The sequence below is a fragment of the Xenia sp. Carnegie-2017 genome, unplaced genomic scaffold (genome assembly GCF_021976095.1).
Source record: "Xenia sp. Carnegie-2017 unplaced genomic scaffold, XeniaSp_v1 HiC_scaffold_21, whole genome shotgun sequence".
In the NCBI taxonomy this organism is placed as follows: Eukaryota; Metazoa; Cnidaria; class Anthozoa; order Malacalcyonacea; family Xeniidae; genus Xenia; species Xenia sp. Carnegie-2017.
In genome coordinates, this window is record NW_025813484.1 from 4,212,607 (window position 1) to 4,224,166 (window position 11,560).

General features: G+C 34.2%; 3 long non-coding RNA genes across 8 annotated transcripts; 1 reads left to right on the forward strand and 2 right to left on the reverse strand.

The window, feature by feature from the left end:
* Positions 1–1,895: 1,895 nt before the first annotated feature.
* Positions 1,896–8,468, forward strand: LOC124444285. Of its 2 annotated transcripts, none has more exons than XR_006947931.1 (4): positions 1,896–2,340; positions 2,868–2,976; positions 3,100–3,259; positions 8,123–8,468. It is a non-coding gene; the product is annotated as an uncharacterized LOC124444285 (long non-coding RNA). The 2 variants fall into 2 exon arrangements; XR_006947930.1 differs by lacking the exon at positions 8,123–8,468 and adding an exon at positions 3,532–3,662.
* LOC124444282 lies at positions 6,480–7,522 on the reverse strand. 3 transcript variants are annotated; one of them, XR_006947926.1, is made up of 3 exons: positions 7,331–7,522; positions 7,171–7,255; positions 6,480–6,533 (listed from the first exon to the last, which is right to left on the reverse strand). It is a non-coding gene; the product is annotated as an uncharacterized LOC124444282 (long non-coding RNA). The 3 variants fall into 3 exon arrangements; XR_006947924.1 differs by lacking the exon at positions 6,480–6,533 and adding an exon at positions 6,725–6,766 and having other exon boundaries at positions 7,331–7,521; XR_006947925.1 differs by lacking the exon at positions 6,480–6,533 and adding an exon at positions 6,734–6,811.
* Positions 8,469–9,309: 841 nt separating the features above from the next.
* On the reverse strand, positions 9,310–11,278 carry LOC124444284. Of its 3 annotated transcripts, XR_006947929.1 has the most exons (5): positions 11,039–11,276; positions 10,540–10,647; positions 10,278–10,376; positions 9,466–9,586; positions 9,310–9,359 (listed from the first exon to the last, which is right to left on the reverse strand). It is a non-coding gene; the product is annotated as an uncharacterized LOC124444284 (long non-coding RNA). The 3 variants fall into 3 exon arrangements; XR_006947928.1 differs by lacking the exons at positions 9,310–9,359; positions 9,466–9,586 and adding an exon at positions 9,889–10,101 and having other exon boundaries at positions 10,278–10,419; positions 11,039–11,278; XR_006947927.1 differs by lacking the exons at positions 9,310–9,359; positions 9,466–9,586 and adding an exon at positions 9,889–10,101 and having other exon boundaries at positions 11,039–11,273.
* Between the last annotated feature and the right edge of the window lie 282 nt (positions 11,279–11,560).

The following is an 11,560-nucleotide window of genomic DNA, read 5'->3' on the forward strand; positions in this document are numbered from 1 at the left end:
TTCCAAATTTTAATCAAAAACTATAATTTATGCATTTGAACACATTTTCCACGAAAATAAAATATTTACAAAATTTGGGAATCCACCCCTCCCACTGAAAACGGATATTTTCTTTCATATTTTGCATGTTTTCCATCAAAAAATATAATTTTTGCGTTTGAAACTACAATTATTCCATCACAAAATAAAATATTTACAAAATTGGAATCCACCCTCCCCCTGAAAATAGATTTTATTTATATTTCCAAATTTACAAAAATAATTTTACAAAATTGGGATACCACCCCTCCCCTGAAACAGATTTTTCATATTTTCCATATTTTCATCAAAAACTATAATTTATGCATTTGAACACATTTTCCATAACAAAAATTTTACAAAATTGGGATACCACCCTCCCCTGAAAATGAATTTTATAATAATTCCAAATTTTTATCAAAAAACTATAATTTATGCATTTGAACACATTTTCCATAACAAAAAAAATTTTACAAAATTGGGATACCACCCCCTGAAAATGAATTTCTTCATATTTCCATATTTTCATCAGAAAACTATAATTTATGCATTGAACACATTTTTCCATAACAAAAAAATTTAAAAATTGGGATCGACCCTCCCCCTGAAAATGAATTTCTTCATATTTCCATATTTTCATCAAAAAACTATAATTTATGCATTTCAACATATTTTCCATAACAAAAAATTTTAAAAATTGGGATACCACCCCTCCCCTCCTGAAAATGAATTTCTTCATATTTCCATATTTTCATCAAAAAACTATAATTTATGCATTTGAACATATTTTCCATAACAAAAAAAATTTTACAAAATTGGGATACTACCCCTCCCACCTGAAAATGAATTTTATAATAATTCCAAATTTTTATCAAAAAACTATAATTTATGCATTTGAACAAATTTTCCATAACATAAAAATTTTACAAAATTTGGATAAGATCATACGTATGTAATATAAAATTTGACTAAATCAAAACAATTTTTCAAATGATAGCCAAGTATTCGAAACTTTGATGTAAACTAATAGAATTTGTATGAATACAATTAATAAGAACTTAATGTTTGTTCATTCTTGGAGGAAGATTGGGGGGTTGGAAATGGCATTAATTTTTTGGGAAACGGATGTTTTATATGGACCGTTTACATTCTATATAATAAGTCGTTCATGTTTTGATTGACGTTGTCAGTCAGTGAATTGTAAGTCAAGATGTATCAACTATGAAATACAACCGGAAATCCTTATATATATGTGTTTCTATGTATTGTGTTCAAGAGTAAAACAATCTTCCTAACAAGATCTTTCAGATCAATGCAAAAATATCAATAAAAATTTATCATTAAATATCAACGAACACCAAACTTTTCCAAGATATGCAAAATTTGGCTGTAATTGTTCTTAACGTAAAACAAAATTTTCAATAGTATGTTATTTTCCGGAATTTGGATGGAATCTGTGAACTACTGAAGTGATCTGTGAACAACTCACTGTTAATCATATGGACTTAAATGCGCGTATGAACTATAACACGGGTGGATTTTTCTATGGAATGATTTGATGGTCATGATTGTGATGGATTTTTCACTGACGGGGGGGAGGGCGTTTGCACTGGGTATGGGGCTCATAGGAGGAGAAGGAAAATAGTTTAGATGGTAAAGTATTTTCTATACAGTAATTGATAGCTAAATTCTTCACAGAATCAGACGATGTATGGAAAATTTTATAGGCAATATGAATCCATGTCTATTATTTAATTATTAATATTATAAATTCTGCCTGATCGGAAGACAAATAATAGTTTATGGTAATAAGCTCTTGGAAAGGACACAGCCACCTCCCCTCCAGGAGCGTGAAATTTATGAATAAAAATACTTACATGAAGTACCGACTGGCATGATTGTGATGTTTGCAAATGAATGCTCAAATAAATTTATGACAATTAAAATTAAAAATTTCTGTAATGTTGGCTTGTTTAAGTTGTTTTGAATTAACCTGCTGACAGAAATGTCCTCGGGATATCCGAAATGAAAACACGCTAACAGATTCTTCTCGTCTGCGACGCTAGCGAAAACTGTACAGTTTAAATGAATTTGAAATCTCAAACAGATAGTGAGAGTAAGACTCCGGAGATTAAAATGTTGCCGTTTATGCCATCAACAAAAGTGTCTAGCTTGTCCATCGACGATGTAGAAAGGGACTTTGTAACTCATGTATATACTGGTTTGGACAAATCTGAAGCCGAAAGACGTGCAAGAATATATGGGTTGAACGAATTTGATGCGGGAGCTGAAGTTCCAATATGGCGAAAATATTTTGATCAGGTTGGTTGGCTATTTTTAAACTGTTAAGATTTTTCTAGTAGGAATCGAGTGGCTGCATCAGATCAATGATAAAGGCATTAGACTGGAGTGTATAAGTACTCGTGTGTCAACAACAGATCACTTATGATGAGGACACTAGACTGGAGCATATAAAATTTAAGTTTCAACATCAGATTAATTATGGTAAAGACACTAGACTGGGGTATAAAAGGACTCAAGTTTCACCATCAAATCACTTCTAATGACACCAGACTGGAGTATAAAAGGACTCGAGAATCAACGTCAGATCACTCCTGATGTAGTCACTGTAGCGAAGTATATAAATTAAAGAAATTTGTATAAATTTTTAGTTCAAAGAGCTTATGATATTGCTGCTGCTTGCATCTGGAATTGTAAGCATTGTAATTGGACAATATATGTCTACCATGTGCATGGACTCTTAACTTAAGAATGTCAATGTTTTGTTGTTATCAGCAGTTTATATATGTTGGATGCCTTTTCTTTGTGAATATTCTCTGTATTTTTAGCTTTAGGAATGGTTCATTGGTAAACTTTCTTGCTAAAGAATTAGTTTGTGGGGATATTGTTGTCATAGCTACTTGTGATCGTGTACCAGCTGATATACGATTGGTTGAGGTGAGCTGTTTGTCCCTAGACTGCTTCTGAACATACATTTTGAAAACTTTACTGATTTTCCTCACTCATTCACCATATGAAGACCAGCTGTCTTCCTCACCTTGATATTTTTGTTGTGTTTAGGCCGTAGACCTTGAAATTGATGAATGAAGCTTCACTGAGGAAACTGAACCCCAGAGGAAATATACGTCATCAATACCAGAAGCCTTAGCGAACAGTAGTCTTACGGAGCAAAAAAAATATTGCGTTTATGGGCACGTTGGTTCGCTGTGGAAATGGAAAGGTGAGTTTTCCACCCTTTATCACTCTGTACTTGACAATATTTAATTATGTGGAGCTCTCAGTACCTAGAAAGAGTTTGAAAATTTTCACCTTGTCTAATGCCGTTGTTAGCACTAAATACATTTAAAGAGTACAGTTTAAATTGTATGACGGTCTTAATGGTAAGGCCCAAAGGTCTTGACTTCTGTTTTTACTAACATAACAATAACATCACTGCAGAAAAGTTCATAAAGTTGAATACCATCCCTCCATTCACCATTTTATTTCATTTAGAAAAGCACAGTTCCCCCCTCCGGCTACACAAGAGTCCATCACAGACATAATGAAATTCACACCCTCTAAAGCCCTTCCTTCCTGGTACAAACAAATAACTTAAACAAACACTAAGCATGTTTATATGTTTTTTACTTAGTACCTTTACAACGTATTTTCTCATAACTCTCTCGTGATGAACGAGAGCCTCCTTACAATATGACTCTTTCATCATGAACGAACGCATCCATGGGCTTCACGGAAAAAGGGATTATGTACTTTGTTATAATAGTTTCTACAAAGATAACATTTATTAAGCTAAGAAATTTGAAAATAAATATATTTGAGTTATTGGCAAATAACAAGTCGAGAATTCATTGATCATACTCATTCCAATTGGTCTGAAACAACCATGACATTAATAATTTCGACCATCCAACCCTTTATCAAGGGCTATATTATTAATTAACGACAGTAACTTCATACGTCGTTCTTGCTGAACACCTTCAGGTGAAGTATGATCATCAATAATCTGTTATATATAAAACATAATTTATCCATAGAATTATCGCAAAGTTACGATGAACAGATGAGAGTTATTAACGCTTAAATTCAATATATCGTATAAAGTACCTCAAATCCCGACGATTTCTCGTATCGAAAGGATTCTAAAGAAAAGGTGACAATTAAGATGAGAAATTTCGAAGAATTGAAACTAGAGAATTTTTCAACAAAAAAATGTTGAAAATACCTGTACTACCACAAGATTTTTCAATGTCTATGCTCTAAAATAATAGCCATAAAAACGACAATTTCAAAAAGCAAAAAAAACTAAGTATTTGTAACATTGGTGAAAGATTCAGGATGAACATGAAACCTTCTCAGAATACGATGGAATGAGACCATAACCATTTTATGTGAACTTATTCCTAACAACGTTTGCGTAATCAGTTAGCATACCATGAAAACTAACTTCTGGTTTAGGCGACGCTTTACTAGCAACCTCCTCAACGTTTTCAGGACAATTAACGTATACTGAACTGGTTTCGCAAGGCTCAATGACGATGACCAACCACTAGCCATACCTAACATGTTACCACCAGAGATCTTTCTTGGGTAGATGAAGGTTTTAGGAACTTCAGACAAGGGTTGTGTTGAGCTGAGAACTAAACAAGAACAAATATGGATAGATGATGAAGTGGAGAACAAGAATAGAGGTTATACAAGACACACTACGTATGCTCATTGGTGTTTCACAAGAGTTTACGTTACAGGATAACTATGGATCCAAGTAGTCTAAACAACTAGGTACGTTTAAGCAATCCATCTTTCCCATCGTAAACACACGTGTCAAAAAAACGTGATCAAATTAAAAAATTCGTGCAATCAAATAGTCGGACATGGTATTGTATTTGTAGAAGAGAGCCAATAAAAAAAATTCTCTTGGGGCATTTGTAAGTATTAGTTTAGAAATACAGATCGACTAATTATAAAGGCAGAAGATGTAAGAGTGAATAAAACCATTTCCCGTCAAATCTAAGGAAAGCTTGGATATGACATGCAATATGCAGGTATAAAGTTGTAGAAAAATAAAAAATTTTAACCTTGTCACGGATATTACGAGAGCCGTAACAAAGTGTTGACGAGTTTCACATGCATTTGTAAAAACAAGCTTAAGTAGACAAAGAGCATGACAAAAATATATAATGGAAAGCCTGCTCAGCGCATCTACAAGCACCAAGTTCAGAGCTCGCTCTGTCACAAATTAATTGAGAATCTGAGCATGCGTTGTCAACTCCACAAACTCTCCAGCTCATGGTAACGACCAACTGGATGTACTAGTACCGATTTTGGAGTAATTAGCTCGCTCAGTCACACGTTTTAAGACAAATCATCTGCGCATGCGCAGTCTCACTGAGCATGCGCAGTCAATTTGACCAGCTACCCGAGTTCATGGTCATGGCAACGACCAACTGCATCTACTAGCACCAATTTTGAAGTAAATAGCATGCTTAGTAACAATTTAATAGAGAAATCGTCTGCGCATGCGCTCGAGCATGCGCAGTCCACTCAGTAATTGTTCATAGTCATGACAACGACCAACTATATGTACTTGCACTACATTTGTGTCATTTAACTCACTTAGTCGCAAATTATCAAAGAAATCATCTGGGCATGCGCTGTAACGATAACAATCATCCCACAACTTTCGTACGCCTTTAAATTTTGGTATATATATATAAAGCTAAAACTTCATATAGTAGATGTCAACTAGCAGTGGAAGCTGGGTGCGATATAGTATGCAGTGGCTTAGGGGCCCTCACTTCGGTGGCGACCGCACTCTCCCTGCGTATCCTGAGCAAAGCCTATCGCAGGTGATCTCAGGGTCTGATGGGCGGAAGCTTGCTATTGGCATTTCCCAAGTAGGATAGCGTGGAGGGGCCGAAATCTGCTACCGAAACGTTAACATGCCGCGTTTTAGTGCCTTACGCTTAAGAAGGTATCGGGAAGCATGGACCGAAAACGGGTTTTCCTTTCAAAATTTGTCTTTTTCTTTACAAGAATTCTTCTCATAAAGAAACTAGAACATACTGCCAAGGTTCAGACAACTTCTGAAAATCCCCCGGGCGTAGTTTCGTTTTCTTTGTAAAACGAGAAGAATACTAACTTGAAAACATGAAGACTGGGTGACATAATATTTACCATAAACGAAGACAAGAAATGTTTATTTTACTCTGTGACATCACTTTACTTTAAAGTGAAAGGTTTGAACATGGGAGTATCGTTACATGTTTGTAGATGTAGATCGTCCAGGTTAGTAAAGTCCTGAAAAGAACTGTTGTTGTTGATGCTGACTCTAAAGATGACTACCGCTAAGGTTGTTGAGAAGTCAGTCAACCTCAACATCAACAGTCCTTCGCAGGACTCCACTAACCTCGACGATCTACATCTAAACATCTACTCACTACTCGGCTATCTTCTTTAATTCAAGACTACAGTGTGTTAAATCGTTGTCGACAAAGCTACAATGGAAAATAGGGAGAAAAAGTTGTACATCGGAAATTAAAACCATGTCATCAACATAGAAGTGAACAAAAATTTCTAACAAACCGTTAAATTTCCAGAGCTCTACATACACAATTAAGGACAAATATAAGAAGAGAAAACACCGTCAATTTTCGTCAAAATAAAATTTCGTGTATTTTTCAGTTGTACCTAAATCCAAAATTTGAGTGGCTGGTGATATGATACTGGTCTGTGATGAAACGGTGAACATTAATTTTGATTATTAAAAAATTATCTACAATGCAATCGTTTGCAATCAATTTCTATATAGCTGCACACCTCTCTATTTAAGCAACATGTTTGTATAACTTGCACAAACGACTATATTGTGGTATGGAAATAAAGCAGTAGACGTAAAGGTACAAAGTACTGAGAAGAGGGGATATACTTCACGAGGCAAATTGTTGTTTTATATTGTATATGATGACAGGTTGCGGTAAGCCATTTCGGCGTTCCTTTTGGCCAGAAAACATAATTGACCGGCAGCCATTTCGTTGATCACGTGCACAAGAAGACATAAGTTACATACAAACAAATAGTGCTGTTTCAACTATATTTTTTCTTATCCTGTGGTAAAAACATTGAATACCCTACCCTTACAAGTTCCTTGATGCAAGAATGGTAAATTTTGTAAATAGCTTTGGCTGATGGCGGACCAATATACTGTTTGATGTCGGCTCTGTGGGCGAACAAATAGCGAAGTTAGATGAGAAAGTGAATTAAAAAACTTTCGAGTCACAAACATATTTTCAACCTGTCCACGAACGCAACGTCTATGGCTCTAGTTATGTTCGATGTTGTCAATATAATTACATTAGGATGTCTGAAATAAGAAGAAAACAACATTGGGGAAGACTAGGTTTAGCAAATAAACGCATAAATGTAGTTCAAATCAAGACTTCTGTAAATACGTAATTGATAGATAATAAGTATTTGACTGAACAAAGTTGTCATCAAGCAAGTTTGTTCATGTCATATAATATTTTCGTGCTTTTACTCCTGTAAAAGCGACAACATTGTAGAGAAAGAAATAATACATAGTTTTAAAGATAGCAAATACCATAGTGAATGGTAAATGTAATATAATAAGTTGATAAAGACTGTTGTCTTGGCATTATAAATATCGGTAGATTGTAAATTTTCATTCAGCAGACGTTGACACCTGAGGAGTAGTCTGCCGAAATGCATCGTGTCGTTTAATTTAGACTATTGGGTTAGTGCTCTTACTTACAACAGTTCTTGTAAGAACTATCAACTTATTATATTACTTTTACCATTTACTATGGTATTTGCTATCTTTAGAACATTTTCGTAAACTTAATAAAAGTTACAAAGCAAAACAATTGAAAGTGTAATATTTACATTTTAATCGTCTTGTTTTCTAAATTTGATGTTGAGTTTACAACATGTCCTTTGGATTATACTGTATTTATAATTTCGACATAACAATAAAATTACGTGGCAATATTAGTTGCAGTACACATGGATAGTAATGGATTGCGATTTACGTAACATCAAAATAAAATGTAGTGTTTTTACCTTTTAGAAAGTGGTATGGATAATTTTTGAGCAAGCGCCTTACATAAGGATGTTTCACCAGTACCGGTTGGCTCTGTGAAAGTTTTAAAGAAAAGTTCAACTTATTCTTCTGGATATTTGCAGTAGATCACGTGAAGACAAACATGATGTACTATGAGTGGTAAATGCTGGTGTTTGATTGGCTTCGTTGTTTGTTTTCGAGTGACGTCACAGCGGTACACAAACATGGTAGCCTTGACGTCATTTAATAGTTGGCTCGTTAAAACACCATCACGTCTCTCGCGTTTCATTCTATCTGATTGTAGCTAACTTATTCTTATCAATACTTTGATATGTGATTTTTCAATCTTGAATGTTATGAGTGATGAGATTTCTCCGTTAAGATGAGAGTTGTTACAAAGTCAACACACGCAAAAATAGAATCTAATTTGATTCGTAAAAGATACACGTGACGGACGATGACGCAAGGACTCACGTCTGGTTACCAAGGAAACTAACTTACCATGCAATAAGATAACTTTATTTCACGAGATGATGTTGAAATCCACGCCTCTAAAATATGATTCAAACACGTGACTAATATATACTTTGAAATGTCATTGTTTGGGAGTGATTTTAAAAAGATGGAAAAACGAACGATTTTGCAATTTGGCTTCTCTAAAAGTCTTCAGTTCAATAGTTTCATTTCACACGACAAACCTGTCGGAGAAAGTGTCGTTGCCGCATATTTTAGCAACTAAAAAATAAGATAAAAATGAGATACATGAAATATCATAGTCATGGCACATATACTTTCGTAAATAAATTAGAACAACAAAATTTTTAACATTTTTTAATCGATATAACTCGCTAGAATTGCTGAGATGTGTATTTTTAATGTTTACTAAGTAAGCTTTGTCACCACTACGGTGCACAATGTCATCGCTTGCGTAAACCTTTTGAAAATATTAGAGATTAATAAGTTAGATCAGATCCGTTGATCAGTAACTCCGTTGATCAGTAACTCCGAGTACATAATGTACATTGGAAAATAGGAGAAATTAGGAAAATCCTTAAAAAATCTATTTGACGTTTTGACAGCTAACTGTTTAAACGTTAACTTATTTCGGCGCTAAAGACGTCCTTAACAAGCTACAATTTAAACTTCGCTCACGAGAGAAATCATTAAATGTTCATTATGAAGAACAACCTGATTTTCACATCCGAGTCAAAGAGCAAGCTTTCCCACAAGCCCTGAAAATCCTCTAAAATGATGAATTAATTGTATTTGTTGCTAATACTTATAACTCGTGAAAGCGAAAAGACCTGGGACTGAAGTGAGTTGACCACCTGCAGGCAAAATTTACCCACCTGTAGGCAAAAGCCAGTTGTCTGGAGCAGATATATCATCCTCAAGTTCTTCATATCCATGCCCCCCATCATGAAGTTGATAGACATGATACTTTAGCATAACTTTTTTCAAATCAATTATCTGTTAAAAGAATTATGAAGGTTTGACAGAAATATGTACTTCATGTAAATCTTCATTATCAAACTAAGTCAATCCTCTAAGAGTTCTTGCATTTTCTTTTCCGTGGGGGTTCAACAAAAAGGGATGTGTGACATACCAGGGGGGTGTGAACAACCTACTCTCACACATGCGAAAGTAAATATTGTCTGATCATAGGGTCAATAACCTTGCCATATGTTGAAAAATTATCTGTGTCATACACAATAGTTATGCTCTTGACATGTTCCATTAAAAAAGGATCAACAAATTCTACGAAACATGAGTCGCCATGAATTGTTTTCATGTTGATAAGAAAGTCTTTGACAAGCTTTATAATTCTATACTCTGGGATAGTGCTAAAATAAAGTGGTAAATACTATTAAGATGTTAATGCTTATTATCAAATTGAATAAATGGTTTTGTTCACGTTTTGACAGCACAGTGGTATTTGAAGAAGTGAGTCTGTTGAAGCACAACATATGACCAGTGACGTCAATCTAGTAACATATTAAAATTATTCAAGTTTCTTTACAAAACAAAACATGATTTGTTCATTACCTAGTTTCACCTGTAGCATGGTTTCACTAACACAGACTCACTCAACTAGATTATTACATGAAATGCAATTCAATATCCTTCTGCATACAGTCCTTTGTTCATTTTATGAACTAACCTTTCTTTGCATTCATTTACTTCGACGTTTAAGAATGGCTGACTTGGTAAAGGCAGTGCTTCAGAAAGTTCTTGAACTTTATCCATTTTAACGATATTGCTTTAGTTAGAGATGTTATACAAAAGATTATTCACAATATTGGCTGTGTAGGAAAAAACTTAAATATCTTTGCTATGTAGAAATAAAAATAAATATCGTTTCAATTTCCGCTATGAAAGTCAAAGTCAGACTCAGGCATAACAATAACATATATATCTATTACCTTGTTTCAGCTTTCAAAAAAAACTTTATATGTTCTTTAAAATATTATTTGTCTTTCACTCTTTTACAACAGATATGTGGAGAGAAATATTCTTGCGGAGAACGAATGCTTGTGAGGTTTAAAAATTAAAAATTGTTATGTTGTTTTCTTGGAAGACGATATATAACTTTTACATGAAGTAGTGAACATGATAACGATGGTCAAATGTGGTCTTATTTCTAAGGAAATTTCTCAGAAAAGAATGGCCTATTTGAAGGAAATTTCTGAAATTTCTCAAAAATTAATTGTTTGGACAAATTCTTTGGCAATTCTTAAATTTTACAAATTTATATACACGCTTTTAATCGTGCTTGTTTTACAATATTTACAGTTGAGTCATTTTGGAAAACTGTATAAAACAAGATGAAGCATATGAAGTAAGAACAGAAGACTTTGTTACAACGATTCCGTCATTGTAGCAAACATATCCTAGAGCTTAATCTGAGGGGTGATGGCTCACCTGTATCACCATAGGATGCTTCTTGACATACGGTACACTGATAATACGTCAATCATCCCCAAAATAACTGAATAAAACCAACGTAATCCCTTCTCGTATAGAACGTCCTGTTCAAATCCAGCCAATCCAACTGTCGGAACAAAGCAATAATTTTTTTCATGAACTGTTTGAATAGAATATATCTATTTTGAATGTTGTGTCAAGTGTCAATAAAGTGTTAAAGAAAAACAATAAGCAAAAGTTGGAACATTAACGTCTACGTAATCACAAGCATAAGCAACGAGCGTGCTTATGACTCTCGAGGGTTTACAGAAAAAACATCAAAAATCATATTCTTCTTTTCAATATTTTATACTTCTTTCAGCTTAGGAAACAACATAAAAAATAACACCACGCTTTTATGGGCAAATTTATTCCTAAAGCTCCTCCCACCCACTCAAAAGAGCGAAGTTACACCATTACACAGGCTTAAGGAAATGTGTTAGGCATTAGCTGAAAGAAGAACACAAAAAGAACAAGAGA